The 7,564-nt window shown below is 43.6% G+C and overlaps 1 protein-coding gene across 1 annotated transcript in view; it reads right to left on the bottom strand.

Moving 5' to 3' along the window:
- HS3ST1 (heparan sulfate-glucosamine 3-sulfotransferase 1) overlaps positions 1-7,525 on the bottom strand; it is an 11,746-nt gene extending 4,221 nt beyond the window's left edge. Inside the window, exon 1 of the mRNA XM_026052410.1 lies at positions 7,463-7,525. The gene's annotated coding sequence lies outside the window, so the exon portion shown is untranslated. The remainder of the gene's footprint in view (positions 1-7,462) is intronic.
- Between the last annotated feature and the right edge of the window lie 39 nt (positions 7,526-7,564).

Raw genomic sequence — 7,564 nt, 5'->3', positions numbered from 1 at the left:
AAAAAAAAAAAAACCCACACCCAAAAAACTAGTAAATATTGAAATTAAACATAAAGGTCAGGATTATTTTTAAAAATACAGTGTTAATAGCCTTTGAACCTCTCTCATATCAGGTGTGAATGTAGCAAACCTGTTGAGATTTTTCTATTATAAGCTGACTGTATAGATGTAAGCTTTCTATATTAGGAGCAAATCTATATCCCGTAGATTTTGTAACCTTGCTAAAGGGCTACTGTGAGTAGGATTTTGGTGGTGTATGGCTCTGGGTAGAAGTGGAAGTCATAATGGCAGAGCAGTTTGTATTACTAGGCCACTATAATACTAGATTTAAGCTTGGAATAACTTTTGCTGCACAAGCTAACCAGGCTCGAACATGAAATTATGTATGAACAACCTGAGGAAATGGAAGGGCTACGTTCTAGAAATTCTCCAGGGAATCTGAAAAGAAGCTAATGACTTCCACAATAAGCTAAGTCCCAGTGTGACAAGGACTAATGATGTGTTTCTAGGCAGTCCAGAAAGTTCTGTGTGATATTTTGTCATTTACAGAGGTCGTGACTCCATCCTGAATGGAGCACGCCTGTTTCCTGATGTTTGCTAATGACTATTATTATACTTTCCTTTTCTAATTGCTCTTAAAGGGCTACACAGCAGCTGCATTGTTAGGAGGCAGGAATCAAAGCTGAGAGGTGAGGGAGTCAAGAGCGAAGGCGGACCTGAAGCCACAGGAATCTGCCTGCCCAGGTGCCTGTGGCCTTTGCCCCTGTGGCCATGGCCTGTTGTGTCCTGGCCTATTCTGTGATGTCTCATATGAGGAAGCTTTACAGAGAAGCTCATTCTTTCTTTTGGGTCACTTGTCTGAATTTTTTCTGGTTAAAAGAGTGCCATTTTGGATGCTGTCAATAATCTGCTCGGTTTTCCTGGCCTTGCTGTTCTTCTTAATCTTTCTCAGTTTAATCCACTTCAGCTTTTGCAAGAAATGTTCTAATTTTTCACACGCACACGCCCTTGGGGCACTGGGTGACAATTCAGTACAGCTGAATTCTTGGTCTGTGTCCCCAGTGAACTGGCTACTACGTATTTAAGTGGAATGTGTCCAAATGACACAGCAGTGGTCTATTTAGATAGAATACTGATAAGAACCACAAAACACCAACTCTTGATGAATTTTAAGGTCACAGATTAAAGGAATAGCCACTTACTTTGGAGTATATTTTAAGAGTGACTAGCTCCATAAATAGTAAGTCTGAGTTGTTGTCCTAACACCTACTGGAAAAGCGTAATAGGATTTCAGTGAGAACAGGTTGAACTGTTGTTGAAAGGAGTTAAGTTAAAGGCCGACAGTGGAAGCCCTTATTTCTAAGTAGTCAGATTGAAGTTCTCTATGCTAATAACCAAGTCCTGCAATGTGCAGCCCATCTACAGAAAAATTATCTTTTAGCTGCTACACTCAATTCCTACTGACACAGCATACTTAAAAAAAAAAAAAAAAAAAAAAAAACTACATGTAAAAGGTCATAGGACTGATTTTTAATTTATAGCTTATGTCCTACTCAGTTAACGACCTTCTTCTTAGAACACACATTCCCTTGGCTGGATATAGCATGGGAATTTTGGGGTGGAACAGAGTACACACCAGAGCATTTCTTAACGGCAGCTCTTCCCTTGTCTCAGGCTCACATGGCTCCTTTGGGAATCAAGCTTGGGGGATATTACAGCTGTGGTTAAGCCTTGCTTCAGGTAGCCCCTGGAGCCTGCTGCAGATCTGCCTCATTGTCTTCTCATTCCTAGTGGAAATATTTGCTTTGGGAGTATTTTGTTCTAAATAAACAAAAGTAATTGCTTTCTATTGCAACATGAGACCTCAGAATAATTTGGGAAGTTGTTATATTTCAAACATATAGAATTCTGGGTTTTTTGTTTGTTTTTTGGGGTTGTTTTGTTTTTCCTATTTATTCAGGAGTGCATCAGGTGTTTCACACTGCAACAGAGTTTCTGTAGTACTTACTGCCTTTCTGCACACCTAATGAACCACATTAGTAACTACGCCATTCAAAGTACATATATGCTACTTTATTTTACTTGGAAGCAATAAGGCTTTGTCTTTCTTTTCATTTTGTTTCTTACAAACTGTATATAGGTTTGCTTTCTGAACCACAGATTTTGTTGTGTTAGACTAGTGCAACACAATGGACGTGAATATTCCTCTAAATTCAGCACAAAACATATGTTGTGTGGGCAAAACAGTGTCCAGGAATAAAACTGCATATAAATTGGCTGTCATTCAACATTCTTCTCTTATGTCCTTTTTAGTGCTTTATGCAGATCTTCAATTTGGTGACTGCAATTGCAGCAGTTTATATAAAATGATGAAAATGTATATTCTGTAGCTTTGTAATTTGTAGCTCTGAAAAACTGTTTCAAAAATAATAAGTGTGCACTGAAGAGTTTATAGCAGCCACTCTGCCAAATTACTTTTCTGCTTTAAGAATTCTCTTCACTGCCTCCACAAGTCATTCAGACGTGACTTCGCCGAATGACTTTGTATTCCAGATTAGTACAAAAATGTAACTGACAGTAGTATTGTATTTGCTAGCAGTAAACGAGCAAGTTGGTAAAAGAAACAGTTTTTGTTAAATGGTGCTTTGAAGATTATGCAAAGGCTTTTCAAAATGTCTGATTGCTTTTTCTTAATCTTTTATTCAGCTTTCTTCAATTAATTAGCAAAAAGTACCATACTGTTTATTCAACAAGATTCACTGTGGACATTGCCAATCAAATCAGCTTTAATGATTAAATCCTCTGGAAAAGTAATAGTAACTTGGCAATTAATGGAAAGTTTTCTCACTAAATGCAATGTGAGGAGAGTAGCTGTCTTATTTCAATGACTTTTAAGCCTATTTCAGCATTCTTTGAAACATGTGTCACTGTTTTATGACTTCTGACCATGTATTCTGACATTACCAAGATATCTGAATGCCTCAGTGTGTATATAATACGTATCTCTCCTCACTCAAGGACATGGCCTAAACTACCTAACTTGTATATAATTTTTAGTTTAATCAGCATTAACTTTTTGTCTGGATTGATAACTTCATTTTTCCAGAGGTGGGAAAGAGGAGAGAGAGGAAAGAGATGAATGAGGCTGACGTGAGATGTGGCTGCTGCCCAGGTCAGTGACTAGGAGAAGGGACCTATTGCACCCTTTGCGCAAACCTTTGTGCAGGTGACTTCCCACCAGCAACACTGAGCAGAAGCTGTGGCCTTTGTGGTTCAGTAGAGACAGAGGAAGAGCTGCTTTAGTTTTGCTTCCTCACTTTCTCTCATTGCAGAGCTGAAGCCCTTCACTGCAGGCATCCTTACATAGGTATCTTAAAAACACCCAGCCTACTCTGAGTGAAACCCACAGATCAGTTGCTGAGGTTTGTCTCTAGAGGGAGATTAGAGCTGAAAATCTGAGGGAAATACCTTATGATCTAAAATATCCTTAGTTTTGCAGATATGGCAGAACCTTAGGACAAATCATGGGCTCTATTATTTTCCTTTGCTTTAGAAGCCTATTTTTAGGCACTGAATACTGCAATATATGAGTACTTCTTTACTGGCCAAAACTAGCTGTGCAGTACAACTCAGAAATCCATGTCGGTATCTTATGTTTGGGGGGCAAATTAATCTATAATAGAGCTAACCAGCTCTACAAATAACTTTCTAGACTGATGAAAAGTCAGTGGTCTGAATTTCAATATTCAATATTCAATGTTTGTATGGTGTATTTAAAAAATACTGAACTAGATCAATTCTAATGCACTTGAAATTCTTCAAGAATTCACTGCTATGAACAGTACATATCCCTATTCTCTAAGAATAAATGGTGCTTGCAGGAAGATATATTCCATAGTAGTTTATAGGATCTCTTTCGAGTGACATTTTGTACCCAGTTAGCATTATACTCTGTAGTACAGGTACCATCGCTTAAAGCTCTAACAACAGCTTTTCCTGAAAGGAAAATAATATAATTGGTTTACGAAACTCTTCTTCCCTTGAAAAGATATTCTGCATTTTACTTTTGTTAACTGTTAAACTTCTTCACAATGCCTTCTTCCCAAAGAAATGCTTCCCACACTTCCCCTCCGCTGTTTTTTAATCACATTCAAAAAATATATAAGTAACATGCACCAATAAATGCTTGAATTCTAGCTTCCTATAATTAACTACTAGTAATTGCTTGCTTTACAGTGAGTTGTACAAAGACAAGTGTATTAAATTGAACTATACACTACTGAAGCCATAGATCTCCAGGGGCATAAACTATTGATCACCTCTCATTACACAAGAAAAAAATCTATGCATAATAAAAGAGAAGAAAAGATAAGAAACTGGATTAATCTGTATTACAGGAACAAACTGTTACTGTCTAGCTACCCAGACTGCATGCCTCCAATTATATTTAATTATATTTAAAACAAAAGGTTTACCTTTCATAGTCAGTATATTAAGCAGTCTAGTCACAGTTCCAATGTGGTAAGATGATATATTGTCTATCAGCTCAAGACTTCAGAAAGATACTTTAAAAGTCTCTAAATATTGGTTAGAGGAACTTAAGCTGAGGAAGACCGATTTGGAGGGAAGAATTTTTGGCTGAATCTGCTGCACTTGTGCACCTGCTGTGATAAATACAGTTTATACAAATTAGCTAGGTCACCAGTTCATGGCTTCTAAAGAAGGAGTTCAGCTCCAATGTGAGCAATAAAGTGGCAGAATTTATAATAGACTGTAGTTATATATAACATGCGCTCTTTTTCTTAAGGTCAGAAGGGGCTATTGTGAACTTTCATGCCAGGAGATGATAAAAAAAATCTTAGAAGTAAGACAGAGCGCTTTAGATGTCAGAGAATCTCAGGCAGGTAAAGGTAAAATGGGACATCACAGCAGAACAAAAATAGACCAGAAAAGCTCAGGATGCATAGAAATTTTTGTACCAAGTGCTAAAATGGAATCCCTCTACCAGCCTCTTCCAGCAATCCTTTAGTAGCTGCCAGGACTTGAATGCTTTCATAGGGAGAAAGGGGAGAACACTGTCGTGCTGCCTTTTCTGCCCCTCAGTAAACCTGAATGTTCAATTCAAAATCCAGAAGCTACAGCCCTCCCCACGTCTAAGCAAAATGGGTCACCTTCTAATTAAGAAAGGAAACGTATCACAGAGCTAACACTTGCTTCCTAATTCAGCAGAGCCCTCCCCGGGAATGCAACCTGTGGGAAAGGAGGGCTCTGACCTGTCTTGTTCCCTTTCTGTACTGAAAAAGAGCACAATATATTAAGCAAACCTATTTTCATTACCTCTTCCAAGCAGTTTCTTACCATGCTCTGCAGATTTAGGGCCTGTTTTCAAGTACCATTAAGATGCATTTAAAAATAAAGTTAAAAAAAAAAAAAAAAAAAGCCTCCAAATCTTCTAGTTCATATTCCAAGCTAATTTCTGCCTGGCACCCTCCTGCTGCTTCCTTCAGAATAGCTCTAAAGCAGAAAACCCACCGGTGAGGTCATCCCTGTATTAGGCTTAGCTAAACCAATCAATTTACTAAGTGAAGTCCTACAAGGTGACCTGGAGGGAACCCTCACCCTGCAGACTGGCAAGGGAGATGACCCGACAGGATCTTCCAGCCAGGGGTGTTTTCATTGCTTTATTTATTGGAACTCTTTTTGGAAATGAAGCAGTTTTGACATTTTTGGGGGGCGCTCTGATAGCATCTCCACTTTTGGGTGGCCTTTCTGAGGGGAATGAGAGAACCAAGGCTAAAACATTTCTGGTTTCTACTAATGGAAAAATAGAAGTTATGTATCTGCACATATATATATATATATATTCTTCTGTGATGGAAAACTCTTTCCTACCCACTCTTTTTCTGTGATGTCTGCAGAAGTATATGGCTAATTCAAAATATATAATATGTGTTATTGGTTACAGTAACCTAACGGGGAGAGGGCACAAAACAGCACCTGGTGATTCTGGGGCCGGATTTTTCTGTTACTGCTTCTCCACTGCAGCAGTGGGGATGAGGTTCCTGCTGACCTCCCAGAGGCTTTCATTTAACAGGGGTAGCTTCAAAAACCTCTGCATCTTCTCCCTGCCTCAGCCCCCAAGAAAAGCGGGTGCAGAAAGGGCTGCTGTGCAAGAGATGTCAGTAAGCTGATGTCAGTAGCTGCATTCCTGCTGCTGCAGATTTCTGAGAAATGGGGCAAATGCACCTGTTCAAGAGGGCAAGAAATGCTGGCAGCTACGTGGGTATTTATTTCATATATAATGAATATGTGTGTGCACATGTTCGTGAGCCAGTGCATGGGCATATGCTGTTCTGAACCTCTCCTGCTAACTGCTCCACTTGCTGTATTTACTGCAGGGGCTCCTGGGCAGTGCACAGGTCTCTTATGCCAAAAAGATGCTCCCTCCATCTCCAAACCCTTGCAGCATGGTGTGTGTGGCTGCGTGGATGCCCCTTGCACTTCGGGAGACTTCCCTGTTTTTTTTTTTCCTCCCCAGTATCCAAAGAGGAATAGTCTTGGAATGGAGAAAGCTCTCAGTGCGCTGACAGCGGGGAGGAAAGTCCTACTTCACTCCCCAGTGAGCTGGGGATGAATTGGCTCTGCATAGCAGGGTGCCCTCTCCTAATCTATTGAATGGCTGGAAGATGAGCCCAAACCAAGACAAGGACCTGCCAGAACTGCCACCCCTATCTCTTCTGTCCCCCAAAGATCTGAACCCTCATCCTGAAAAGCAGCCTCGTGCAGTGCCCAAGCCGTCCTAGGGCAGAGGCAGAGCTGAGGTCGCGCTCCCCGTTCGGCACCGCGCACAGCTGGAGCTGGAGCCCTGCGCGGGGCTGGAGCTCGGAGCGCAGCGGGAACCCTGCGCGGAGCTGGAGCCCTGCGCGGAGCTGCAGCCCGGCGCGGAGCTGCAGCCCGGCGCGGAGCTGCAGCCCGGCGCGGAGCTGCAGCCCGGCGCGGAGCTGGAGCTCGGAGCGCAGCGGGAACCCTGCGCGGGGCTGGAGCCCTGCGCGGAGCATCGCCGGGCGCGCGAGCGGGGCCGGGGCTCAGGGATGCTCCGGGCAGCGCCGCAACTTGCGCTGCGCTCGGCTCGTGGCCCCGCGCGCCGCTCTGCCACCCACGCCGTCCTGCCCGCATCGCTCAGCCCCGAGGGAGACGAGGTTAAGAAGTGTCCAGGGAGCAGACCCGTGCGGACCGGCGCTCCAGGTGCTGCCGAGCACCTCGCTCTCTTTCTCCTTTTGCTTTGCCCTCCCGCCCCGCTGTCTCTCCCGCACCCGCTCTCCGCAGCGGTGCCCCGGCACGACGGGCGGGCGCTGCGGGCTCCGCGGCGCTGCCACCTGCGGGAGCAGGTGCCGGCCCGCGGGGCAGCTCGCTCCACGTCCACCTCGAACTTCCCCCTCGCAGCCGCCCCCGCATCACTCACCGGCGCGGCCCGCCCTGCCATGGGCGCCCGCTGGCGACGCGGAGCGGAGCGCGGGCAGCGCGAGCGAGCGGCACCGAGCGCCCGCCTCGCCTCGCCTCAGCG

Source organism: Nothoprocta perdicaria, unplaced genomic scaffold (assembly GCF_003342845.1).
Source record: "Nothoprocta perdicaria isolate Ctin4 unplaced genomic scaffold, notPer1 scaffold_88, whole genome shotgun sequence".
Taxonomy (NCBI): domain Eukaryota; kingdom Metazoa; phylum Chordata; class Aves; order Tinamiformes; family Tinamidae; genus Nothoprocta; species Nothoprocta perdicaria.
This window is presented reverse-complemented; position numbering and strand designations above follow the sequence as displayed.